Source organism: Mustela lutreola, chromosome 4, assembly GCF_030435805.1.
Source record: "Mustela lutreola isolate mMusLut2 chromosome 4, mMusLut2.pri, whole genome shotgun sequence".
NCBI lineage: Eukaryota > Metazoa > Chordata > Mammalia > Carnivora > Mustelidae > Mustela > Mustela lutreola.
In genome coordinates, this window is record NC_081293.1 from 114,109,498 (window position 1) to 114,136,235 (window position 26,738).

Below are 26,738 nucleotides of genomic sequence, written 5' to 3' on the forward strand. Positions count from 1 at the left end.
AGACAAAGGAATAAGTGGATTCCTAATAGCTTTGCCCAGTGCCATCCCGCTCCGGCTCTCGAGCATCCAACCCCGAAATCCGAGTGATGGCTGTGGGGTCTCTGTGCCCGTGGCCCCTCCAACTCAGCAGCACTTTGGCCAGTTTTTCTCCGTGGCTACTGTTAGAGCCTCTCCCGCTTTGGGGTCAGGATGCCCTTTGGAAGGTCATGTTGAGAGACTTGGAAATTCTCGGCAGTGGGTGACCTGGACAGGGCTGGCCACGGCGGTGATGGTGGCAGGGATGGGGCTATTGTGTTGTCGGTGCTCCACAGAACCTTGGGACCATTAGCGCTGTCCCGAGTCCGTGTCCTCCTCGGCCCCTGCAGGCTGGGAGGAGGAGGCCCGGCATCACCAGAGTTCACGGCCATTGTTTTCCGCCAGCCCTTTTGCACCGTGTAGGCCTCTGCTTCAGCTCTGATCTCTTGGTTCTGGAAGGCCAGCTCGCTGGATGCTTTGACTTCTTCACACAAGGGACCCCGGCATCCTTCCTGCTTTCTGGACCTCTACTCTCTCCCACAGGCAGGCCTCGTTCTCAGGCAAGGTCCCACTCAGGTGCGCTCTCTCTCTGACTTCCTGGGATTTGTTCCAACCCCCCACTGGTGTGGGTGGCTTGTTTGATCCCTTCCAAGCCCCTGTGGCCACCAAAGGAATCAAAGCTAACCCCACCAGCAGTCCCAGGACTTGCAAGAGCTCTCACCCCTGGACACATCTGGAAATGTGCGTTTTTGTGGCCGTCCTAGTATCCGGAGGTGCTAAGTGCTCTGCCATGCCTGGGACAGCTCCACCCAGGGAAAAATCATCCAACTAAAACTGCCAGGTGCATCCCTGGGGGGATAAACACTGATAAGAACTCAGGAACGCCTAAATATTTACACGCGTACAGTTAGCATCCCAACAGCCAAGCTGCAGACTTCTTGGTTGATGCCCAAGAGTTTAGTGGGAGGAAATCACTAAATTATTTTTATCTACACAGTGTGGTTAGAAAGAATTACATTATGAAGGGTCAGCCTCTGCTGGGAATTGTTTATTTCATTAGGCCAGAGTCCCACGGTCAGATCAAGCGGCGGCTCTCCTCGGGTCGAGCATCTGAGACCCAGGAGCTTCTCAGCTAAGCGGGGCACCCCGGAGTTGGTGAGCACCACCCCATGAACTGCCAGGGCCACCTGACCTATGGGTGCTGTCAGGTCACCCCCAGCCCCCAAGGGGATGCCGGGAGCCCGCAAAACACTAGCAACCTTGTAACTGGTTGCATCGGGGAAATTTCTCCAGAGCCCCCCCTCCCCCGCCCCGGGTTACAAGCAAGGGAGAACTCTCAAAATTAAATAGACTGTTGCCTCTCGTAAAAACCCACCCTCGTTGCTCATAGGCTTCAAAAAATAACTTTTGAACTCACTGGCTAAGACAAGTGATTAAGATTAGCTAGCCCTCTGCCCACTCAAAACTTCTGGCCTGGCTGATCCCTGCCTTCTCTCTTGCTTTACTGCGGACTGGCGAATTATTTCCCGATTCGTCCCCGCAGTGTTCTCTGACACACTTTGAGTGCCTGCTGTGTGCCAGCGCCAAGATGAGATCTTTGACTGCGGCTCTTTTGGGAATCGTGGGAGAGGAAGGCCGTCCCGCGGGTCAGTCCAGATCCGTGGACCATGCGCTAAGTGGAGGTGTGCCCAGCGTGTCCTGGGAACCCCGAGAAGGGGACCGGAGGCGAGCCGGGAGAGGTGCAGTGTGATGGGGTCCCCCGCATAGCCCAAATGTGGTTCTGTCTGAACTGGGTCTTGACAGAAGACAGAGTTAAGCAAGGTGAGGAAGGCCAGGGTGGATTCCAGGGGAGAACAGTGTGCACCGAGTCACAGGGACATGAAACAAAATGCTGTCCGGAGTCCAGGGTGGCAGGAGGGAAGGATGCGGGGGGGGGGGGGGGGTGGGGGAGGGGGACGGGGGGGGGAGGATCAGAGCCATCCAGAGCGCCCGGGGCCCTGGAGATGAGTGCTGTGACAGATTCCTAGGGACTGATTCTTCTGCGGCTCAAAGACGCGAGAGGCCATTAGACATTGAGAGCAATGCCACATGTCAATCAAAATAATTAAAAGCAAAAGAACCGGAAAGCTGGCTCCCATATTCCAACATCCATCTAGCTTTCCTCCCCCGCCCAGAAAACGCTTTTGATAAAATACAATGAATGAAGTGCCAAAAGCTGTGTGTGTTCCAGAGCCGGACATGAAGTGAGTAGCGTACAAGTAATAAAAATAAAACAAAAATTTTAAAAACTCAATCCCTGCCCCACTGAGGAATTGCTAACTCCCGACAGCAGAGCGCACTTGGGTTCAGAATCCGACAGAATTCACGTCCTAAACTCAGGTTCTGCCTTGATTCACTTGAGACTGAGCGGCTCTGGGCTTTGATTTCCTCATCCAGATGAGAGGGCGATGATACCAATCTCAGCATGCTGTTGTGAAGATTAAACCGTGTCATCCCCGTGGTTTTTATTACCAGCTTAGTGTGTTTCATGTTTTAAGTAATCTCTCCTCCCAACACGGGGCTCAAACTCACAGCCCTGAGATTCGGAGTTGCACACTGTACTGAGGAAGCCAGCCAGGCCCCTTCACCCGCTTGTTGTTTCCTTTTAAGGTACTGACCTAATCCAAAGCAAGCAGCAGAATATGGTATATGAAGATCAGTGATCGTTTAGCGGAGTAAAGAACAATCACAAATTAGTTAATAAAATACATGCTAGAAATAAAAGAATTCCTATTCATTTCTGTTATTCATTGGATGAGTGTCAGGCACTGCATGAGGCTTAGGGACTAGAAGAGTGAATAAGACAAACCCGGTGTCTGCCTTCATGAGGCTCATAATCTGGTATGAAAAGGAATATGTTGGGAGATTTTTGTGTTTGTTTTGGGGGGCTTTAGGGGGGTGTTGTTTTTTAATATTTTATTTATTTATTTGACACAGAGAGAGAGATCACTTGTAGACAGAAAGGCAGGCAGAGAGGGGGTGAGGAAACTGGCTCCCCACTGAGCAGAGAGCCCAATTCGGGGCTTGATCCCAGGACCCTGAGATCATGACCTGAGCTGAAGGCAAAGTCTTTAACCCACTGAGCAACCCAGGCACCCCTGGGTTTTGTTTTTTTTTTTAAGTTTATTTTTATTATTATTATTATTATTATTATTTATTTTTGATAGAGAGAGAGCAGGGGGAGGGACAGAGGGAGAAGGAGACTCCCCCCTGAGCAGGGAGACCAACACAGGGCTCGATCCCAGGGCCCAGGGATCATGACCTGAGCCAAAGGCAGACACCCAACTGACTGAGCCACCCAGGCGCCCGAAAAGGAATGTGTTTCAAGGGATCCCTTCCTGAAATCTACCCACTAGAGACTCACCTAGAGGCATGCTCGCTGTGGACTGACCTCCGCTGCTGTGGCGATACAGAACTCCTCAGGGTTGCCATGGTAGAAGGTTGGAGGTGGTTGGAGGTGGTGAGGGCTGCTGCTCCCCCATAACCTCACTACCAGGTTACAGCGGGTCTTCCAGTCGGACTGAAGGCTGCAGTCAGTACAACATTGATCAAACAAATGTGTGTCAACCAGTGGGAAGAAAACAATGGACTGAACCTCCTCGGTAAACATGATGAAGTCCCCGCCTCCTCTCCTTGGAGCTGTCCCAGCCATCCCTATACAGAAGGTTCACTCAAGGCAGTGACGAGAATATTCCAAACACAGGAGGACTCTGTTTCCCCAAATCAGCATCATGCTGTCTTCAACCCTCCTAACTCACTGGCTGCCCCAGGCCACCTCCGGTGCCTTCCCTAAGGGCGAAGGGATGGGTCTCGCTCGATTCGAACCCTCTATTCATTCAAGCGTGGGATGTCTCTAAGGCCTTTGCCCTGGCCACCTATCTTGAATACCTCTAATTTCACCAAAAAGAATCGTTTCCTAGCATTCCTTATGCTAAGTCAAGCTTTCACCGAACAGAAGCCCATTTTTTATGTTTAGAGTGTTGATCAAAAAACAGATAGCGAAAGGATTTAAAGTAGCCGGACACTTTGGGAATTTTTTGTGGGGTTTTTTTTTCTTAATTTGTATTAAGTTTTTAATCTCAGTTCCAGTATAGTTAAGAAAAAACAGTAGCATATTAGTTTCTCACAATTCAGCAATTCTCTGCATTACTCAGTGCTCATTAGTGTTCAATCCTCATCACCTATTTTGCCCATCCCCCCACCACCTCCCCTTAATGTAGCCACTTTTGGAGTGTGACCTCTAAGATTAATACTGGTTACCCAAGATGGACTTCGTATTCTTTTTCTTTTTTATTTTTTTTTTATTTTGTTTATTTATTTGAGAGAGAGAGAGTGAGAGAGCAAGTTGGGGGGAGGGGCAGAGGGAGAAACAGATCCCTGAGGAGCAGGGAGTCTGATGTGGGGCTCAACCCCAGGACTCCGGGATTGAGACCCGAACCAAAGGCAGACACTTAACTGACGGAGCCACCCAGGCGTTCTTGATAACTTGTGAGCTGATCACCCCTAGAGGGAGAGCCCAGACTCACAGTACACCACCAGTCAGACTCAAGTACTTTTTTTTCTCTTTCATTTGTTTGTATTAAAGTACTTTAAAGTAAATTACAGACATTGTAACTGAGTTCCATTTCTCCATCCCGTTCGAAAGGTATGATTCCCGGTGGCGGGCTAGGGGGCCAGATGATATTCAAAGTGACCATAAAATCCTGGATTGTTCAGGAAAGTTGCCTTGGGGCCGGCCCATGCATTTCACACCCCCTTTTATTTTCATAAGTGTCCAGTTAGGATAAGAAAGTATATGGTTACTCTATTTATAGACAGTGCTGTAGCACAGAACGAAAAGAACACACGCGGGAGAACTGGGTTTGAGTCCCGTCTCTACCAGTTCCAGTAGGCAGGCCTTGGGCACGTTGCCTCACCATGATAAGTCTTCCTTTCCTCATTTGTAAACTGAGAGTGATACACTTGCTTGCCCTCTCTGCCTCGTCATTTCTTACAGGAGGTACCAGTCACCCCATGGACGTGAATACACTTGGTGGGGAGAAGAACACCGACAAGCGCTGGGGGTTATTCCTGTCCTTAAACCCAACATTGGTTCATGCTTTGACTTGACTCTGGCTTGGGAGAAAACTAGCTTTAGAACATAGATGACGGGGGCGCCTGGGTGGCTCAGTGGGGTAAGCAGCTGACTTCCGGCTCAGGTCATGATCCCAGGGTCCTGGGATCAAGTGCCACATGGGGCTCCTTGCTCAGCACGGAGCCTGCTTCTCCCTTTCCCTCTGCCTGCTGCTCTCCCTGCTTGTACTCACTCTCTCCCTCTCTCAAATAAGTAAATAAATTCTTCAAAAAAAAAAAAAAAAAAAAGACTCTCTCGGCCCCTCCCTCTATCTACTTGCGCACGCAGGTGCTCTCTTTCTCAAATAAATAAATGTTTAGAATATAGGTCATGTCAACTCTTTCCCTTGTCTTCCTATAGAACGGAGAGACCCCATGAGTGACCTTGCTTTTGCAGGGAAGTAAAAGCCATCCCCATCCTGCTTGGAGATTTACTTTCCCCCTTAATTCCATCAGAGAAGAGAGAATGAGCCTTGCAAGTACAACTGTAAGCCTTTCCTTTGCCTTAAAGGCATTCATGTAAAAATTTTCCGGTAAGGATTCCACTTACCCTTCTTTGTATATGTAGAACTTTTCGAAAGTTTGAGGAAACCAGCTAATGAGATCCGAAGGTGAAAGGCCCACCCGAGTATGAGTATCCTGCCTTGTTGATGCCTAGTCCAAGCAAATGTTCCCATGGCAACAGTCACACCAGAGGTGAGGGTGAGTGGGGAGGCCAGGCGGCAGTAGACTGTTTTGCATAATAAAGCAGGGTTGTTTTTTTCCCCCAAAGTGAAAATTGCTTTTCTTTCTTATTATGAAAGTAATACATTGTAAAAACTGCCTAAATTTCAAGAAGTAAGAAAGTAGGGGCACCTGGGTGGCTCCGTCGTTAAGTGTCTGCCTTTGGCTGAGGTCAAGATCCCCGGGTCCTGGGATGGAGTCCTTGCTCAGCAGGAAACCTGCTTCTCCCTCTCCCTCTGTCTGCTGCTCCCCCAGTTTGCATTTGCTCCCTCTCTCTCTCTCTCTCAAATAAATAAAATCTTAAAAAAAAAAAAAAAGTAAATATTTTGGTGTAAAATGTAACAGTCATTTTTCTGTGTTTCTGTGTTTGTCTCTGTGTTGTGTGCGTGTTTCTATATGCATATATCTTATATTTTAAAAAATAAAAGTGGAAATCTGCCTTTTGAAATTTGCCCTTTTTTTCCCAGTTAAAATTGTTGAGGACGCACTTCAGTGAATATAGATCTACATCATCACTTTTATAGCTTCCCAGCATTCCATGGAGTAGCGGGCTCAGGAATTTACCTACCCAGGACCCGATTGCTTGTTATTTAGGTTTGGTTGGGCACACAGTATCTACCCCTTTTGCTGTAATTTTTAAAAATCAATGTACGGGGGCGCCTGGGTGGCTCAGTGGGTTAAAGCCTCTGCCTTCAGCTCAGGTCATGATCCCAGGGTCCTGGGATTGAGCCCCGCATCGGGCTCTCTGCTCAGCAAGGAGCCTGCTTCTTCCTCTCTCTCTGCCTGTGTCTTTGCCTACTTGTGATCTCTGTCTGTCAAACAAATAAATAAAAATCTTTAAAAAATAAAAAAAATAAAAAAAAAATCAATGTATGATACCTATTCTCAAAGGGAAAAAAATAGCTCTCTACTCTTTTTTTTTTTTTTTAAGATTTATTTATTTATTTATTTGACAGACAGAGGCCACAAGTAGGCAGAGAGGCAGGCAGAGACAGAGAGAGAGGGAAGCAGGCTCCCTGCTGAGCAGAGAGCCTCACACGGGGCTCAATGAGAGGACTCTGGGATCATGACCTGAGCGGAAGGCAGAGGCTTTAACCCACTGAGCCACCCAGGCACCCCAAGCTCTCTCTCTACTCTTAATGTAGCCATGCATGCACACTTTTCAAAACCCCGACAGGGGGAGGTTCATTTATTGATTAGTTTGTCTTCTTTGCATTTGGGTGGAAAGTGCACCGACATTTGACGTATTGACCAGGAAGAGCTAGTCGACAACAGGGCAAAGGGCAGCTCAGCTGGGAGCGGAAAGCCAGGCTACAACATTGCAAACTGCCTAGAGTAGGGTCAGCGGCTTGCCCAGTAACCTCGTACATGGGAACCTGGGTCTGGTCATTCACGACCCAGCCCTGCTGCTGCCTAGTGAGGTGTCCATGTATCTTTTGTGGTGTACGTTACGAGGAATTTCAATCATTCATTCAAAACACGTATTAAAAACTCAAATCAAGGTTTCTGTGCTTGGCAAGGTGTCAGCCTTCAAAATAAACGAGGCTCGGAATTGGAGCCTTTGAGGAACTTACAGTGCGGTGGTCCGAGTCCAGTCAACCCACAGTTAAAGCCACTTTGCAAACTGTGGTGCCATAGCACTCAGGCTGGCAGAAATTGATACTCTCCCCAAAGCCCAGGGTATGTAGCCTACGTGTGGATACCACTGGCCCCGTGGCTTTGATCATGAGTCCACATCACCAAGGATTAAGCCAAAAGCTAGTTCCAGGTTAAGATCTGGAAGGCTGGCTCAGCCCCTGTGAAGGCAGAAGGGAAGAGCAAGGAGCTGGACCACAGGTCCTGACCTGAAAGTGTGCAGGGAGCATCAGGGACAAGAACCCAAGGGACAAGAAGCCAAATCCGTGGCCACAGCTGCTGACACGCTTACCTTGGCTTTCTGTCCCCTGACACCTCAGGCCTCCGTCCTTTTTTTTGGCTCCATCCTTTTCCTGGTCAGCTTTCCGCACATCCGTCCGGGCTATGTTTTGAAGACCTTGCTGGTCCCTGACCAGCTTCCTCCTGTGTGGATGAACTCTGAGGCAGCTGCCTTCATTAGGGGGAGTCTCGACACCCAGAGAGTGGGTCGAGGGCCTCAGCTCTGTCTCATCCTCTGCCATCGTCCTCAGGGGCCTGGATGTATTGTGCTCACCTGCCTTCCCCAACCACCGTATCCACTGACAGAGTACTGTTTGTCTGTCTGTTCTGTGGTAGAACTCACTTTGTGGAGCACACGGACGCTAACTACAAGTTTTTGCTAATGTTCCACAGCCCGCTCCTAGCCCACTTTTACTAATTTAATCGTACAGATCGGGTGGTCATGCCTCAAGGATTTTCAGAAGTTGCTGATTTTAAATAGCCCACCCTGTCTTCCCTAAATATACCAGTGCCTGCTGAACCATGTGTTCCATTTTGGGATTTTAAAAAAGTGGTCTCTCTGCTCACAAGAGCCACAAGTTATGTGGAAGTACTCTACTCGCTTTTTATCTTGTAAGCAAATGAATTTTCCTATCGAGACTGTTCTCATTTACCCAGGCCCTATATTCTTTTCAGGGAGCATAGATGCAAATGTCCTGTGGTCACCAAACCAAAACAACCTCAAATAAACCAGTCAAAGGTGCCACCTGTGCATTCCTCTGACCACAGAGCCTCTGCAGCCAACAAAACCTTCTGCATTTGATCAGTCCTCATGAGCTAGGCTGCGTAGGCACTTTGAACATAAAGTCTGCCTTGACCTCCAGCTCCTCTGGCTTTTGCTTCTATGTTTTCTTATTGGGTTTGGGGGGAGAAAAGAGGAGGAGAGGTGGATTCATAAGGCAGTGGCCAAACACTCTAGAACTCTGCAATCTTTGCCTCCGGACTGTCTTCCCTCTCCCCTCCACATTTGGCATCATGATCATGGCTCTGAGCTCTTGGGTTCCCGACACATATCTCCATTCTCCCCCAACAAACCCTGTGGCCATTTGCAGGAACTCACTACCATGTTCCCTCAGAGGAAGTGCCCCAAATTTGCAATAAACTCGCTCACGGTGTATCACACAATAGCGATACCATTTTCTATCAGGGTGTGAGCATGTCCCCTCAGCACAGACCGGGAACACAATAGTGGGACTCTCCATTTGATCCAATATTTTCAGTGGCCTCTGCTGCTACAGAACTCAGCAGAAGCATAGCCGGGAAACGTACCCGTGAAGAAGACATGCACCAAACCGTAGGCTGAGCCCAATCCCTCCTACATTGGAGACAGCACACCTTGGAAATGCAGACTCCCTAATGTTCAGCTTGGCAGGCCTGCTGGGATGCTCTGCTGTGGCTTCTCCTTAGATGAGGATTAGGGGAAGAGCCAGGGGTTAGCACGTGGGTGAAGTAAGCAGACGAAGAAGGACAGGGTTCTCACGGGGCGGAGATGGTGGCTTCCCATTGACATATGAGCTCTGCTGTCCAGATGTTTGAAACTCACAGGCTTGGAGAGGCACCTCTTGCGCTGGGGGAGCGGCACTGTGAACGGCTGCCAAAGAGCTGTGCAGACAGTTCCGAGAAGAATCTAGAGATGATGTGCTCTTAAAATACAGCCATGTTGGTGGCCTTTTGGGTCAATCATTAAGTGTTCTGGGAACATGGTAGAGGTAAGCAAGAAAGGTTAGATGAGCAATTAGGAGACCCAGTGCTGCATATTATTTGCAGTGTGGCCTTGGACATGACCTGTGGCCTCCCCAGAATCTCGGTGTACTTGTCTGGACATGGGAAGGATAAACCCTGCCCCTTTTAAAGTGCTCTGCGAATAGAAAGCACCAGCACGGCATGCAAGTCTTCTCGCTGGTAGGCCTCACTGGGCCTCAGCTTGCTTCCTTCGTTGCTCAGGACCTGACCATTCAGGATGTCTCTGAGGGGCAAATAACATAACGAGCTTGAAGGGGACCCGTAAACCATGGTGCTCTACGTGCAGGGCACGCCTTGCAAAAGTTCTGGGGTCACTCTCTAGAGTCAGTTGCCAACCCAGAGCCCAGAGGTGGTTGGAGACCCCCTGGGCCCGACCAGATCCTTCTCTCCCACGAAAGCCCTTCCCCCATTCTCCCCTCCCCCACCCCCAGCCGTCTTCCTCCTCAGCTCCTTCCTTTGTCTTGGACGCCTTTGCTTTTCTCTCTTGATGTGTCTCTGTCAGGCAGCTGCTGTGTTTCGCTCCAGGGGGTGGGGGTGGGGGGCTCCATTTCAGATCACAGCGAAACTATTTCTATATCTAGTTTGTAATAAAATGTGGGCTCGTAGCCACCAAGTGGGTTCGTGTCCACTATCACACTGCTGACCCCCAGAACCAGAGGAACAACATTTACTCTCCAGAATAAACACGAATCTGGCCTAAGTCACAGTGGTTATCCCAACAACCTGTTTCTACTTACTCATTGCTTTTTCCTAACCCTCTGGAGTGGGAAAGTGGCAACACTGGATTCTTCAGATCAAAGGTAGATGATAGATGATAGATAAATAGTGTGGACCAAGAAAGAAGTCATGAAAATTTAAGCCAACAGGCATTCACTTGTGCTGCTAGAGTTGGAATTTAGGAGACACAGATTCAGGTAGAAACCGCAACCTTGTCCTAAGGAAGACAAAGAAGGGGTAGGGCTAGGTGTGCAGTCCTCATTCAGGTCCTCTGTGCAAAGGAGGCATTGCAACTAGGCTAGCTGGGATTGGTCAGGTTAATATATAAATAAGGGACTGAACCATGTTAATTGCATGGGCTCTTTCTGAGATGAAGAGTGAGGATGATTCAGGTGTCTTGAGGAGGAAGTTAGGTCCCGGCTGAGGGCTGGCTAAACGCTCTTTTTATAAGTTCTTGGCTCCTACAATAAGGACGTGCAAATATTCCCCTTCCCTTATGGCCTCCCAAGCCCGTTTTAAAAAGAGATGGTCTTAGCTAGGCTTGCTTGCTGCATTTTGAAATCTCCTTAGAAAGAGAGATAGATAGATGGTAGATGATAGATAGGTAGATAGATAATGGGAGGAGGGCTTGAGTCCACTCTGCAATTTAAAATTCCTCACTCTTACATCTATACTCCAGTTCTCTTGGAATTCACTTTTTCAAATCCTCAGACAATCCGATTAATTCTCTTGTCTTGTTCCTCACCTGAGATGGTGCTGAATGCATTCTGGAGAAGAAATGGAAATCCTGGTTAGACAGGTGATGTAAACATTCCTTTTTATTTTATTTTGCCAGTTGAAAATACTTTATTCACTATCACCTAAAGAACACAGAGTACAGTCCCGGATGAAGGTGAAAGCTTGACCCCAGCAACCCTAAACCCAAAGAGGGCAGAGAAACCTTTCTCAGGACCAGGACAGAAACAAACCAGGGACGCAGGCCCCTGCGTCTGCTTCCTGAGTGGCTCGGCGATCTCACATCATGGAGCAGGACGCTTGGAAGTCATTTTCCTGTGTCTTGAAATCTCTGTTCAGCACGCCCCTTTCTCCTCCTATGGGATTTGCCAACTTCCAAATACCAGGGCCTCCGCCAGTCACCCCCAGATGTGCACCGAGGCCTCAGCATTTGCGAGATCTCTTAAGTAGATCTCAAAGTAAAAGATGCTTCGAGGAAGCACCCGGTTCCTCCTAATAACGGCAGTTCGTCATGTGACATCTGCCCCTCCCCCCCCCACTGATTCTCTCCGAAAACCCCCCACCCACCCCACCGATAAACTAGGTTGACGTCTGTCCTTTATCTGCCAACATCTCCATTTCCTTCAAGGTGGTAATCTTTTGCTTTTGTTCTTTAAGTTCGGCTTTATTCGTAATTGTTCCCCAATCGCTTTGGGGCTTGCATAAACAGTTAACAAAAACACGGCACACGAGGCAGCCGTTTCGCTTTCTGTGCTTGTTGTTCTTGGCACCGGGTCAGTTCTATGAACTTCTGGTGTCCAACTGGTAGGACCTGAAACTCTGTGTTTAACAAGTGCCCGTAGTCAAAACAGTTGGCGTGTGCAAGCCGGGCTCGCTGCTGCTGCCGCAGCTGGTCACCGCGGGTCCGGACTGTGCAGGGCGCCGGACTGTGCTGCTCGGTTTCAGGGGTGGGCTTTTGTTGTTTAGCTGTTGTTGTTTTGTTTTGTTTTTTTTTTGTTTTTTTTTGTTTTTTTTTGGTTTTTTTGGTTTTTTTTTTGTGATGGCATCCGTGCTAATGTGGATCTCTTCAGGTTCCAAAAGTACAACATGTTTACAGTCGTCGTAGAATCAGATTAAGTTGGCAGCCTGAGTCTCTCTGTAAGTGGTTTTAGTTTACATTTCTTCTCCTAGCAGGGTGTTTTGCATAATTTTGCTGATCCTCGGTTATTTATAGACTTTTCTGAAGAAACGGGGGTGCAGGAGTGTGTTCTGTTCTGGCTGGGGAAAGTGAAAATCCGCGTCTGCAGGGAGGGAAACTGGCCGTGCCTGGGCAGCAGGCGGTTATTTTAGCTCCTGAAAATTAATTTCTCCTCGAGGTCACTTGATAACATTCCGGAGCGTCCCGCCCAGCCCCTGACATCGGATACCCCGAGGATTGTCTTAGGACGAGTTGTTTTCCTTGGGTCGGTCAGAAACGGAGCAAAATGAAAGTCATGATGCCATTTCCTCCGGGGCGCTCTAGGAGGGTGGATGCAGTGATTGGGTGTTGTTTCACACGGGCCGAGTGGGTTTGTGTGGCTGTGCTGTCCCACCCACGGGAGCCGGGTCCGCCGGCTACCGCCGCCTGCCCAGAAGCCAGCGGGCAGGACCCACCGAGAGCAGGGGCTCAGGGGCGGGGGGCGGTGTAGGGGCAGAAGAGGGCCGGCCTCTGGAAAGTTCATGGCTAACAAAGTTTGTCCTCCTCTGCGCGTCCGTGATCCTCGGGGGTTCGTGACGTAAAAAAAAAAAAAAAAAAAAAAAGAGTCCTAATCCACGGCGAGGTGGCATCCCAGCGAATGCATTATCCATTGGATCTTCTGGCCCTGGCAGGGGGTGGGTGGGGAGCACCTTCCGGTGGCATCTTTGTGGGGTGGGTATGTGCAGGAATGAGGAGGAAATCTGGGCACGCTTGAGATCACTAAGCCGGAATGAACTCTCTGAAAGGGCTTCCATAATATTTACTAGCACAGCTGGCTGGAAATCGCCCTGCTTTGCCCACTGAATGGCTGTGTAATTAAATCACCCCTTGATAGCGTACCTTGAGCACCTCCCATCTCTGGGTTGTAGGCTCCTGGAATTTGCATGGGGAGTAGCACCTTCTCCAGCGTAAAGAGTGCGGAGTCCCAGCCTCCTGGTCCAGGGGAACGCTCGTAAATGAGACAATTCATTGTGCCTCGGGCTAAATATTTCAAACAAATCAGGAGGGAGGGAGGAAGAAAGGAAACAGTAAACATCGTGTGGGCAGTGCGAAAGGCCTTCAGAGCGGGAAGTCGGCCCTGGTCCGTGGGTCCCTCGCCGACAGGCCCACACCTACCATCAGCGACTCCCACACCTACCATCAGCGACTCGCACACGCAAATGAGAATGGATGGTTGAGGCGGAAATTTTCAAGGTAGTAAATGTGGCGTCGTAGTAACTGCTGAGCAAGGCCAGGAGCCGATTTCTTTTTCTCCTCCATGTTTCTCTAATCTGTTGCAGAGTGCAGTTTTCTTGGTGGTGGTTTGGTTTGGTTTGGTTTGGTTTGGTTTGGTTTGGTTGGCCTCCTCTCACCTTGCAGACAACGATGATGAGGCTGTCTGGCTTCTCTTAATTGAGAGCGTGCCCTCTGCTTCCTCACAGTAGCCCCAAGCTGGTGAAGGACAAGAGAAACCCTTGGGTCCCAGCAGAAAGAGGCTGAAGGAGGGGCCAGGCTTGCCCATTTTCGGACCTCCCCCTCCCCGCTGCCCATCCAACCCCAGGAACCACACTGCAGAAGTGAGGAGCCCCTTTGTTCCCGCGTGATTCTAATCCACCCCCAAGGATGCGGTCCCTATGACACTTCCCTCTTCCTCCTCCTGTACTGAGGTTGCGGGGTTGCGGGAGGACTTGAGGCTCGCCTTTGGAAGGGGCCCAAAGTGTGTGTTGGTTTGTATGCTCTCAGATAGCGGTGATTATGGGGGCTCCCACTCCTCCGGGTAAATAACCTCACGGCCAGAGTGAATGAAGGGACCTGGAGGGAACCTATAGGCCTTTCTGATGGAGCTAGAGAATGGAAAGGTTTCCTAGTTTTCCTGCCCTGAGGCTTTTGCATTTGATTAGCCAGTCCCGCCCACTCTGGAATCCTTGAGAGAGTGAAGGCACAGCCCTTTGTCCACCTCTCTGAGCAGAGCTCGCCCGCCCCTCCCAGCCCCTCCAGACATCCGCCTGCCAAAACCTTTCAAATACCCTCCTTCCTTGCTTTGATCCTTGCTGCCCGCCTGGAGAGAGCCTTGGTTGGATTGATAATTGATTGGTGTGTCTGGGCCCCTTAGCAGCAGTAAGCATTTGTGGGTCCCCCTAGGGGTCCACTCCTGGCCCCTAAGGAGTGGTTTGGCTGGGCCGCACACTCACTGGGAAGCCCAGGGTCTGGCAGCGTCCTGGAGGCTCGGGAGGGCCAAGGCATCCAGGCAGACTTGGGGATTGCCAATTCCCAATGCCAAAGGCAGCAGTTGGCGTGACCCTCTCAGGGCCAGATTTGAGTTGGTTTGTCAAACCTAGGAGAGTTTGCAGGTGGCCACCTCACTTGCTAGCCCACTCATCCCCTAGGTCTTATCCTTTTCTGGAACAACAGCCATGACATACAGATTAGGCAGAGTTTGGTTACTCCTCAGCGGTGGCTTAGTCATCTTCTTTCACCCCAGATGCTTGTGGCCCTAGGGGTACCTAAGCCTCGGGCCACCGGAGAAGGCAGGATTTGGCAGTCCTCGGTGACCAGTAGACTGTCCCCACTTGGACCTTGCTACAATTTGCCATCAAAGTGGCACGTCTCAGACTAAGGAAGAAGCTCCATTTGCTCCACAGCATCCTTTGCTTCCGAGCTTAGGACTCTGCCCTCTGTCCTCTTCTCTTTCTCTCCAATCTGGGGAACAGCGAGGGTTTTTAGGTAAATCAGTTGCATGAGTTTGCTAGGGCTGTCATAACAACGTACCACAGCCTGGGTGGCTTAAACCACAGAAATTTATTTTTTCACAGTTGTGGAGGCTGGAAGTCCCAAGATGAAGGTGCTGGCAGGCTCGGTTTCTCTGGAGGCCTCCCTCCTTGGCTTGCGGATGGCTGTCTTGCTGTCTCCTCATCAGGTTGTCCCTCTTGTATCAAAGGGCTCCAGACCTCCTGGAATAGAGCCCACCCCCACTGGCCTCATTTTTAACTTAATCACCTCTGTGAAGGCCTTATCTGCCCATTCATCCAGTCACATTGCGAGATACTGGGGATTGGGACTTCAACATACGGATTTGGGGGCGACATAATTCAGCCCAAAGCGCCAGTGCACTGAGCCTGGTGCCACCATAGCTCCATTCCTTAGCTGCCTCAGAGCACTGCTGCTCCAGCAAGATGTCGAGGTTCATCTGTGCCTTGTTCTTGCACATAGGAGTGTTGAGAACCAGGCACCGTCTCTCTGTGTGGGTGCACAGTCAAAGGGAACACAATGAGAAAAAGACAAAATATGTTCAAAGGCACAAGAAGAAGTCACCAGTGGCGGTGAATGTCTGAGTAAGCTTTCATGTGTCTTGTGATAATTTTTTGATGATTTCAGCAGCTCACCTGCCTTGAGGAAGGCTGTTTGTTGTAGGCGTGGTCTGGGCAGGAGTAGCTGGTAGACCATTGGGCCCCAGAAATCATCTGACAAAGTGGTACCTTCCCTTCTGGGCCTCTTCCTCCCGGTGCCTTTCTGGGCAGACTCCCTGATCTGTGAATAGATTCGTTGGCGTGATCCTCTCAGTGTCTTGCCAACAATTATGTATATATATTTAAATCTGCCCTCAGTGTTCATTCCCTCTGGAAGTTGGAAACCCAGCCTCACATGGGCTGGGAGAGGAAAATTTAGCCAGTTATGTCTCCCATTTCAACAGCTGCTCTTTTCCCAAGGGCCTGTGGGTGGCCGTCCATGTCCTTCCCTCTTCCCTTGCTGTGGGACATCTTTGACCCCGAGATGCTAGGAGCCAGCAGGTGGCTCCCTGATAGCCCTTCACACAAAATTTCCCCCAAGGTCTTTTTCTTCGGTAAAGAACATTTGTTCCCTCAGAAGGTACCCACCCTCAACCAAGGCAGGAGTGGGGTTCCCGGGGGCCCACCTGGAGAATGGCAGAGACGAAAGCCTGGTGTTCTTGGAAACTGCCGCCCCACTCAGAAACTCACGGATGAGTTGTGGTCATGCTTGCTCAAGCCACAGGGAAGCTAGGAGAGGAGAGCTAGGAGCTAGGAGCGACCCTCCCAGCCCTTCATTGCGTACTGGGTTCCTGCTGCAGATGACTCGAGTTCGGGTCCCCACCGTGGAGAGACGATGTGTTCCTGCAGGCTAGTGGGAGGATCCATTATCCTTTGTGAGCCAGCCTGGATTTTGGTCGGAGACAAGGAAGAAGGGGATTGCTGTCCCGAGAGGAGGTCAGGCGTCTGCTCCCTTGCAGCAATCCAGCTGCTCCGTGCTGAAAAGCCAGCTTCCGGCAGCCTCAACGCTGCTACTGGTTCCTCCTAGGTTTAACAGGCGGGTTTCTGCCAGGGAAGTGGGGGGGAGTCTGGGTTATTTATAACGGCAATAATCATAAAACTCTTCTTTTATGTTTGCATAGCCTGACTCAACTTTTAAACCTTTTTTTACGTGCCTGATCTCATTGACTCCTCCTTATAGCCCTGGGAGGACAAGTATGGTTAACCCCAGAGCATGGAAATTCTGGAAGGAGAGCCGGGGTTGACACTCCAGCTCCTGGACTCCAGTGCTCCTTCTCTTGATTTCAGCTGCCTAATGTCTGTATTTGGTTGCCAGTAAGGTGGTAGTCTGGGAGCGCACCTGGGTGGCTCAGTCAGTTAAGGGTCTGCCTTCGGCTTAGGTCATGACTCCAGAGTCCTGGAATCAAGCTCTGTATCGGGCTCCCTGCTCGGCGGGAAGCCTGCTTCTCCCTCTCCCACTTCCCTTGCTTGTGTTCCCTCTCTCTCTGTGTCTGTCAAATAAATAAATAAAATCTTAAAAAAAAAAAAAAAAAAAAAAGGAGGTAGTTTGAGAATGGGAAAACCAGGTAGTTGGTTTTTTTTTTTTTTAATTGTGTTTCCTGTCAGTTATAAAAGCAACATTTGATTGCTCACTCTGTGCAATGCCCTGCTCTATGACCTTTATGCTTAATCTTCACCACCACTGGTAAGAAGATGGGGGTTGTTAGCCCCGTTTGTCGGTTGCCCATGAGATCCTTCCGAGGGAAGATGAAGAAATGTGGGCTAAGTGACACACCTGCGCTGAGTGGCCAAGAGTGCTGTTCACGGATCGCAGTCACTCTAGGGGATGCGTGTCTGCAGTCACACACTTGGCCGCGTCCTCCTCCGCGTTGTGGGGTTTGGAAGAAGAATGGTATTGGCGGCAGGCTTCTCTAGTTTGCAGGTGGCAGATTTGGGAGGGAGAACGGATACATGAATGGATCGGGGTCCAAAACGATTTCAGCAGGCCAGACTAAACTAACCCATGACATTTTTAAAGGATGCCTGTGGCTTCGTGGCGTGGCAAGAACATGTGTGAAATAAGACTTAGGGGTGATACAGTTATCAGAAATTAAGAAATCGAGGTTGGCTCTCTAGCTGTGTGGATAGAAGGATCATGTCCAGGATGGACAGCTACAAGCTGCTCAGATCCCATCAGACCCCAGTTCTCTCTTCTGAGTTCCACAGTTTATGAAGGACCGACAGTAGAGCCGAAGACAGCCCAGAGATGAGACTAGTGAAAATGATGTTTTGTGAGGTATGGTTTAAAAAGATGTCTGGGCTGGGCGCCTGGGTGGCTCAGTGGGTTAAGCCGCTGCCTTCGGCTCAGGTCATGATCTCAGGGTCCTGGGATCGAGTCCCGCATCGGGCTCTCTGCTCAGCGGGGAGCCTGCTTCCTCCTCTCTCTCTCTGCCTACTTGTAATCTCTCTCTGTCAAATAAATAAATAAAATCTTTAAAAAAAAAAAAAAAGATGTCTGGGGTGTTTAGCCAGGAGAAAGATTTCAAGGAGCAAGTATTTGGCAAGGTGTCAGTGAAAGGGAAGTAAGACTGGGTCAAGGTGACTCCCACAGAGCAGAAATGGGATTAACATGCAACATTGCAGAGCTGCTCAAGGAGGGGAGGAGGCTCCAACAGCCAGTGGAAATGCTGTGCTGTCCCACCTGGTGCACGCTTGGAAGGCGCCATGCACATCAGGCCTCCAAGGGGAGAAGCCAGGCTGGGCAGCCCCACGGCCAGAGTACTAGGGAGGCAACAACAGTCCCAAGAGGGGGCTGGCAGGGATTAGCAGAGAGTGATTATCTTGGGGCTTCTTCTTGCCTCTTGGGAGTCTGTTACTCTGTCCCAACGCCAAGGTCTAAGATGCCATCATTGGTGGCAATGATGATTCCGTCACGGGAATGACAGTCCCTCTGATGGAAATGACGGTTGTAGCAGAGATGAGGGGCTGGCAGAGGGGAACTGTGCCTCAATGTCTGGTGTGTGTGTGTGTGTGTGTGTATGTTTGTGTGCAAGCGCATGTGTTGATACTGTTTGAAGTAAATTCACACTTCTTCGTGGACCCAAATTGGCCTTGTTTGAGAACTATCCTGGAGTGCCTGTGAGCTGTCTCCTACTGACCACCTTAATTCCCTTAACTTAAAAATTACCTCGTTTAGGGACACCTGGGTGGCTCAGTTAGGTAAGCAACCAACTCTTGATTTCAGCTCAGGTCATGATCTCAGGGTCATAATCTCCCCACTTAGAGCAGTCGGCTTCTCCCGCTCCCTCTGTCCCTCCCCTACTCTCTCTGTCCCTATCTCTAAAATAAATAATTACTTAATTTTTAAAATCACATCCTTTTAGTGATTCCAAGAAGGGTTTTGAAAGTAACTCTGAGTTATCCTTTGTATTTTATATTTTTTTAAGGATTTCATTTATTTATTTGACAGAGAGTGTAAGCAGGGGGAGCAACAGGCAGACGGAGGAGGGAGAAGCGGGCTTCCCACAGAGCAGGAAGTCAGAGGTGGGACTCGATCCCAGGACCCAGGGATCATGACCCTCGCCGAAGGCAGATGCCCAACCGACTGAGCCACCCACACGCCCCAGCCCTGATATCCTGAAGCAGTCTGTTCCTAGTATTACTATGAACATTTGTATACAAGGATTTGTTTGGGCACATGTTTTCAGTTCTTTTGGGTATATACCTTAGGGCAGAATTGTTGGGTTCTATGATAATTCTGTGTTTAATTTTTTGAGCAACTACCAAACTGTTTCCTTTCTTTTTTGTTGTTTTTGAGAGACGGAGCATGAGTGCAAGCGGGAGGAGGGACAGAGGCAGAGGGAGAGAGAGCATCTTAAGCAGGCTCCATGCCCAGCGTGGAGCCCAACACAGGGCTGGATCTCATGACCCTGAGCTCATGACCTGAGCCGACATCAAGAGTCAAACCCTCACCTGACTGCACCACTCAGGTGCTCCCCCAAACTGTTTTCCATAGAGGCTGCACCATTTTAGTCCCACTGATAGTGCCTAAGGGTTCCAATTTTTCCACATCCTTGCCAACACTTGTCATTTTACATTTTGGTTGTTTTGGGTTATTTTTTATATACAGCACCCTAGTAGGTGCAAGGCTGGAGCTCGTTGTGGTTTTGATTTGCTTCCTACTGACTAATGATGTTGAGCATCTTTTCATGTGCTTGTTGGCCGTGAGCATATCTACTTTGGAGAAATGTCTGTGTTCAAGACCTTTGCCCATTTCTTAACTGGGTCGAACCTGCCTGTTTTTGTATTTAGAGTTAAGGTTCTAACGCTAGAGCAGTAGAGGTAAATATTGCATCTTTTTATCATAAACCATCTGTTTGCTGAGAATGTAGGCCACCAACTCATTCCCTGGGTGCTGGAGGTAATAGGAGAGCACAGGGTGAAGGAAGCAGGGGAAGGTGCTCCAGAAGGATCAAGGGTTCTGGGAGAGTTGACCCCAGGAAGCTGTTCACAGCTCTTGCCCCGTGGGCTATCCTGGAACTCAGCAGAGACTAGGAAAGCTGTTCACATTGGTCTCTGGAAAGGGTAGGGCTCCTGGGCCACAGAGACTGCCCTTTCATCTGTGAAACATGGCAGCATCCTGCAGACCTCCTCTTGACAGTCCCCTAAGCGTGGGAAGTGTACCCATGGGCCCTTGACCTACTGGCCTAGGGTTCAGCAGAGAAGGCTCATAGCCTTACCCACTACAGGCAGCCTGTCTCTAGGCAAAGCTGCAAGTAACCTGGAAAGGAGGCCCGGACGCTCCTTCCAGTGAACCTGGGTCAGGTCGGTGGTCGGCTCACACTCCCTCATTCCCACTGGCTCCATCCCAAAGAAATGGAATTGTGGAGACCAGTTCTGCTTGGCCAACCAGTACTACACCCTACCTGTCAGAAACTGATGAGTTCTCCTTCATTCTGGGAAGAAACTCTAAGAGAGGAAAGGGAGCCAAGAATCCAGAGGCCCGAAGTCACGTCCTCTTGAATTATTCTCCTCAGGAGACTCCCTCCGGCCGGCTTCGGTTATGCTGGTAAGCCATTGAGGGAATGGTCCCAACGTGGGACGGTCTTGAAAAGGCAGGAAGGCCCTGCTTCATGTATGTGGCCTTGTTTGAGAGGATACTGTCTTCCCCTGGGCTGAAAATTCTCCATAGAGCTGTACTTCCGTGGCTTGTAAACCCTTTGTCTCTTAGAAGTTTGTTTTTAATTCTTATTAGAGGGCATATGTTCCTCAGCCAGGATTGACTTTAGATTTATTAGTTAGTAACCAGGTTTTACTAAAAAAAAATGTTGGAACACAGCAGAGATCTCAGTAGAAGATAAAATTGCCCAAAATGCACTTTGCCACCAGGTTTTTTTTTTAATTGAGGTGAACTTCGCCTAACAATTTTTTAAAGATTTATTTATTTATTTGAGGGAGAAAGAGCTGGGGGCGGGGGGAGAGAGAGAGAGACTCAAGCAGACTTCACATCAAGCGCAGAACCTGACCCAGGGCTTGATCTCACGATCCTGAGATCACAGCCTGAGCTGAAACGAAGAGCCGTGGGAATTCAGTCGACTGAGCCACCAAGGTGCCCCCTCACCTAACACTTTCTAAAGCATACAGTTCCATGGCAGTGAGTTTGTTCCCAATGCTGGATTACCATCGCCTCTAGATAGTTCTAAAACATTTTCGTCACCCCCAAAAGAGCCCTTATACCCATTAAGTAGTCCCTCCCCGCTGCCTTCTTCCCCAGCACCCCCGCAATCACTGATCTGCTTTCTGTCTCTGTGGATTTGCCTGTTCTGGATATTTCTTTTTGTTGTTGTTGTTCTGGATATTTCTTATCAGTGGAATTCTGCAACACGTGGCCTTTTGTGAACTGTTGGGTTTTTTTCGGACCGTCATCTTCCCCACCAGTCTCTATGCCAAGCTCAAGGAATGAACTCCCTTAATAGCCGGAATGAATGAAAACTCCCCTCTGGAATTAGTGGTTAAAATGTCCCACAAAAGTATCTTTCAGTCTTTATAACGATGTCTCTACTCTTGAAAGCACGGGGCCAGGCATTGCCGTGGACTCTGCCCTGCGTGCTGGACGGGCCCTGGGGGAAGGAGGAGTGGAAAGGCCTGAGCTCCTGCAAGCGGCCCGGAACCAGGCCTGAGCGGACAGCTCCCGGAGCCGGACCCATGCAGTTTGCACGTGGCCATCAAGCCAGGGAATGGGGGTGGGGGTGGGGGTGGGGGTTGTGACAGGCCCACCCACCCACCCATCCTCCCCTTCCCAAACACCCACTGCTCAAATCAGCCCCCAGGGGAGCCCACGGCCTCTGACACCACCTTGTGAGTGCAGTTCAGGAAAACCCAAGTTCATCTGCCAAATTTGGGATACAGCCCTGACTGTTCCGGGCTTTTCTTTCTGCCTTTCCCTAATCGCATCTGGGCGTGCTCTCTTAAAGGGGAAGTGGTGCGTTCTGACTGGCCAGGGCCCTCAGCCAGGAGCCAGGAAACGGCTCCCACGAGTCGCGTCGCCCAGCGTGTCACTGGCTCAGCCTCCTTATCCAAACGGCAAGGCTGTCTCCCCGGGATGTGTAAGTGTGAGCACAGGGCCCGTCTGCCACACAGGATGGCGTGGGGCTGGGCCCAGGTCACGGAAGAGAGAGCCCGGCAGGCGGAGCGTGCTGTCAGCCCACGATCCATTTAGCAAGTCCGAGGTGTAGCACAGACCGCGCTCTGGGGCTGTGGGCTGGCGCCGGAGCCCCAGACAGGGCTGAGGCATGCGGGGGGAAAGGAGCTGCCTCAGAAAGAGGTCAGGAGTAGGAGGCTGGGTTGGGGACCAGTCTATTTTGGACAGCCCTTCTGGAGGCGCTAACCTCGGGGCCTGGGAAGGAGTGGAGTGGAAAATTTTCTGGCACACCTCCCCTAGCCGCGGGAACCTCACCCACCCGTCACCCCCTCTTCTCTGCACCTCTGCGCAGCTCACTTAATGCATAGACTTCCCCGGCCATCAGTTTGGTCATTTTTATATGTAATTTGCATGAAGAAATAGTTCGGGTCTCTTGCCCTCGAACTTTGAAAATCACTTGACACTCGGGACTTGTGATTTTTCCCATTTCCTACTTGGGGGCGGGGTGGGTCCTCTGTCCTGGGTGTGCCCACAGCGGGCCCTGGGCAGACGCTGCTGGCCGGCCCCCCACCCCCCTACCCCGGGTAGGCTGGCCGGCTCCCTGGGGTGGCTGGCAGGGTACCTGCCCTGGTTTCTTGCTCAGGTTTTGTTTCCTGTGTGCCCACGGTGACGTAGAGGAGAAAGCTCATACCGGCTCACACACACAGCCACTAACTCAGTTGCCACAAGCAAGTGACTGACGGTCGGAAGAAAGACCCTCCATCTATGTTAGACAGCCTTCTGCCCGGGTTTTTGTGCGCATGTGGTAGTCAGTGGGTGATCTTCAATCAGGTACAAAGGCTTTGTTCTCCCCAAAATAATTCAGACCTTCCACTCCTGAAGGAGGGCAGGGGCAAACAGAAGGGGGCTGGGAAGAGACAAAACAAGTGTGTGTCTCTGTACGCACATATTGACAGGGTACAACCACACCCTATTTCAAGACAACTTCCTGTTTGCCACTGCCAACTGCCACTCCAAGGAGAACAGAAGTGGTTCCGTTATTAGTGGTTGCTGCAGGACCCCGGCAGCCTGTGGGGTGAGTGGTTCTGGGTGCCGCCGTGGGCTTCACAGGGAGCTGAGACCTCGCAGCTTCTCTTGGAAGAGGCTGTGACCCTGCACTCTGGAGACTGGAGGTCAGGACAGAGACAAATCGAGTCCCGGTGGCCTCTCCTTCCTCAGCCTGTTTTTTTTTTTTTTTTTTTTTTTTTACAACAGCGTGCTCCCAGAGGATTCTTGTACATGGAATCGTTTTAATTCAGGGGCAGGGAGAAGGAGCTACCCACTTAGTAAGGCTATGCCTTGTATTTTAAAAAAAGTCGACGTTTTCATGCGGATGGGGAACTTAAAATAAGTGAGTTGGCACTTATCACAGTAAGTGAGTTGGTCGCTACCTCCTTTGGGTCATCAATCCTCCCAACACTCATTTCTTCGATGCTGAACGCAGCAAGTGCCTATTAGGGCAAGACACAGGGCCAACTGCCAGGGATAAGAGGGAACGAGGCACCTGCCCTCGAGGTGACAATGACAGGACGCCTAGGCCAGTCAGCCAGGGATGACAGCATGAGATGTGTGGAGAGACAGGGCGCATTAGTGTCTGGGGGGGGCACCTGCCTGCTTGCAACCCTATGACGTGGACAGTGTTGTTCCCATTTTATAGGTAAGAAAACTAGGGCTCGGGAAGTGGGTTACATTATCTGCACAGTCACAGAGCTAATGGGTGACAGGTCTGGGATTTGAGCCCAGATCCTTCCGATTCCAAAGACAGCAGTGTCTGTCCACATTTCCTGTGACTCCCAAAGCTGGCACAGAGCATGAGAATCACCTCAGTACCTTTCTTTTTTTTTTTTAGATTTTATTTATTTATTTGACAGAGAGAGAGCAGGAACAGTGGGGAGGGGCAGAGAGGAAAGCAGGCTTTTCGCTGAGCAGGGAGCCAGATATGAGACTCCATCCCAGGACCCTGAGATCATGACCTGGGCCAAAGGCAGATGCTTAACCGACTGAGCCACCCAATGGGTACCACCTTGGGACTTTTAAAAAATACAGATTTGGGGCACCTGGGTGGCTCAGTGGGTTAAAGCCTCTGCTTTCCGCTCAGGTCTTGATGCCAGGGTTCTGGGATCGAGCCCCGCATCAGGCTCTGTGCTCGGCAGGGAGCCTGCTTCCTCCTCTCTCTCTGCCTGCCTCTCTGCCTACTTGTGATCTCTGTCAAATAAATAAATAAAACCTTAAAAAAAAAATACAGATTTGGGGGCCTTGGCCTTGCTGCACCGAGTGGTCCCAGAGATAGGGGTATGGCCTGGCCCCTTTCTCTACCTCTTGCTGCAGGATCCTCCCCACCTCCTGTGGGGTGTGGACAGGGCATGCCTGCGACAAGGACTCTTTAAGCACTTGCCACTGGGGAAAAGCCACTGATGGGAAGATTCGGTCCAGCTGTTCAGGTGTTTTAGACATTGGGAATCCCCATTCGAATATCTTCTCCCCAGAGACACAGCAGTCCATGCCTCCTGCTTCACCCAGCTTCCAGCTGCCTGTCACACCTGTCCCTTTGGCACCCTGGGGCGGGGACGAGGTTAGCTGTGCCAGCCTAAGGTAGAATCCAACAGCTGGAAGCCACTAGTTTTCGCCTAAGCTTTGGAGGCTCTTGTGTTTGGACTCGTGCAGCTTGTGCAGTGGGTCTGTTGGGTGGTTGTTGGAAGCAGTCGTTCTGATGGAAGACTTAGTACCATACAGAGGAACTTCTCAACCTCTCCACTACCGTGTTGGCTCTGATCACATGAGGACAACTGGGACAACAAAAGGCCTGGTATTATTAAGAGAATCGAGGCTCTGGCTGCAGGCGGAGTCCCACAAGGCAGGAGGGCTAGTCCTCGGGTCCTGCCGGCAGCAACCTTCCTCCACCACTCAGGGCGACCACGTGGTGGCCAGCCCGGGATCTGGAGTGTCCCCCATCCTGAGGGAACTCTCTGGCAATGACAATATCTCGTCGCGACCATCCCAGTGTGTGGCACACAGTGTCGTGCCTAGGAAATGCTTTACATGTGAATGAACGCATGAACGGGGGTGACTTAAACACGTTTGACTCCTTCCTACCTTTGTATTTGCACCTGTTCGCCCTCCTTCGCCCCCTCTCAGATTAAGGATGTGTTCGTAGTTGTTTTTGTTCCTTTTGATTTTTTTGTCTTACATGGACTTAAACAGCTGTAACAAAACTAACCCTATTAAGCAGTCCATCCTATATCCTTGTCTTTTCCCCCATCCGTCTACATTATGTATTCGTATAGATGGGAGTGTGTGTGTTACATTTTTTTTTGTTTTTGTAAAGTAATGATTCATGGTTACACATGATTTGTGATATTTGTGATTTCCTTGTGGGCTTGGGCACATGATCTCACATACACCTTTCCTTAGGTTGGGATAATAATGAACCTTGTTCCTGTCATTTTCAGTTGTTTTATTATAGATCATTCAGGTCAGTTGTGATATTTTTTACTATTGTAAACAGTGCCACACTGAGGCTATCTTTGAACTTTTTTGCAGTGGGGGGAGGGGGCGAATGATTTCCTTGAGGTCTGCTTTCCAGACTATAGTTACCAGATTACCAGATCAAAGGCTATGGATTCCTGTTTGGTTCTTGCTATCATCACTGGTTGGTCTCCAGAGAAATGTCATCCCTTGAAAGTACCCCAGCAGTGTCTGCGTGAGTTTGTTTCCCCAGAGGTCTCTATTTGCTGTGGTTTTTTCTTAGAGCTAGGTTTGGTGCCTCTTGAGGACTGGGGTTTACCCCTGAGGACTGATGGAAGTATTTTAGGGCCCTGGAAAGTCCCTGGGACTCCCCCAAATCATGCCCAGCAGGAGGTGATGCCAGAAACTTGCACCTTAGTATAAATAACCAAGAAAAGGAGAGGGAAGAGCTCACGGGGGAGATAAAGAGGATCTCAAGTTCTCTAGCTTCAGAGTTGTGTCTCAGGCCAGCTCTGAAAATGGGAAATGCTTTGTGAAGAATCATGGGAGAAGCGCGTTGCTGCAGTGTAGAGGGGAAGAGAACGTCCAAGCAGGGTGGCGTGCTGTGGGAAGAGTGTTGGCTTGGGCTGAGTGGACATGGGCTCTCCTCTCAAATGGCAAGGGCTGCATGACCTTGGTCTGTTTCATAACCTTGCCAAGCTTTCATTTTCCCGTCTATAACAAGGAGGCTAACAGCATCCTGTTGTCGGGCTGTTGGGTAGATTGCGTGAGCTGGAAGGCAGGAAAGTAGCTTGCACGGTGCCTGACACAGAGGCACTCAGGAGCGCCATCTCTCTTCCTGACTGAATGAATGGACAGAGTGACCAGATGACCAAGAAACCCAGCTAGAGCTTGGAGGGATTTGAGAACCAATCTGGCACGACCCACCAGCCCACAGTGGCATCTGTCTAGGTGCTGCAGACGGTGCCCACTGGCTGGCAGTGGGTAGGAGGTGAAAAGGGTAAAGAAGACCCAGTATACGCTGATTGGTGGTAGGCACCCATGCCTTCGGGAGCACTTCCGCTCAGGCCTTGGTTTGTTTGTTTTTTTTAAGATT

At 50.2% G+C, this 26,738-nt stretch overlaps 1 protein-coding gene and 1 long non-coding RNA gene across 11 annotated transcripts in view; one reads left to right on the forward strand and one right to left on the reverse strand.

The window, feature by feature from the left end:
• ATXN7L1 (ataxin 7 like 1) overlaps window positions 1–26,738 on the forward strand; it is a 233,955-nt gene that overhangs the window by 147,990 nt on the left and 59,227 nt on the right. The window contains exon 1 of one of the 10 annotated variants that reach the window (XM_059170847.1): window positions 11,603–11,665. The exons of 6 other annotated variants lie outside the window; for them this stretch is intronic. The gene's annotated coding sequence lies outside the window, so the exon portion shown is untranslated. 3 more of the 10 variants (XM_059170844.1, XM_059170846.1, XM_059170845.1) reach the window with 3 other exon arrangements.
• LOC131829261 (uncharacterized) lies at window positions 1,981–9,151 on the reverse strand. Its single transcript, XR_009352798.1, has 3 exons — window positions 7,817–9,151; window positions 3,419–3,581; window positions 1,981–2,482 (listed from the first exon to the last, which is right to left on the reverse strand). It is a non-coding gene; the product is annotated as an uncharacterized LOC131829261 (long non-coding RNA).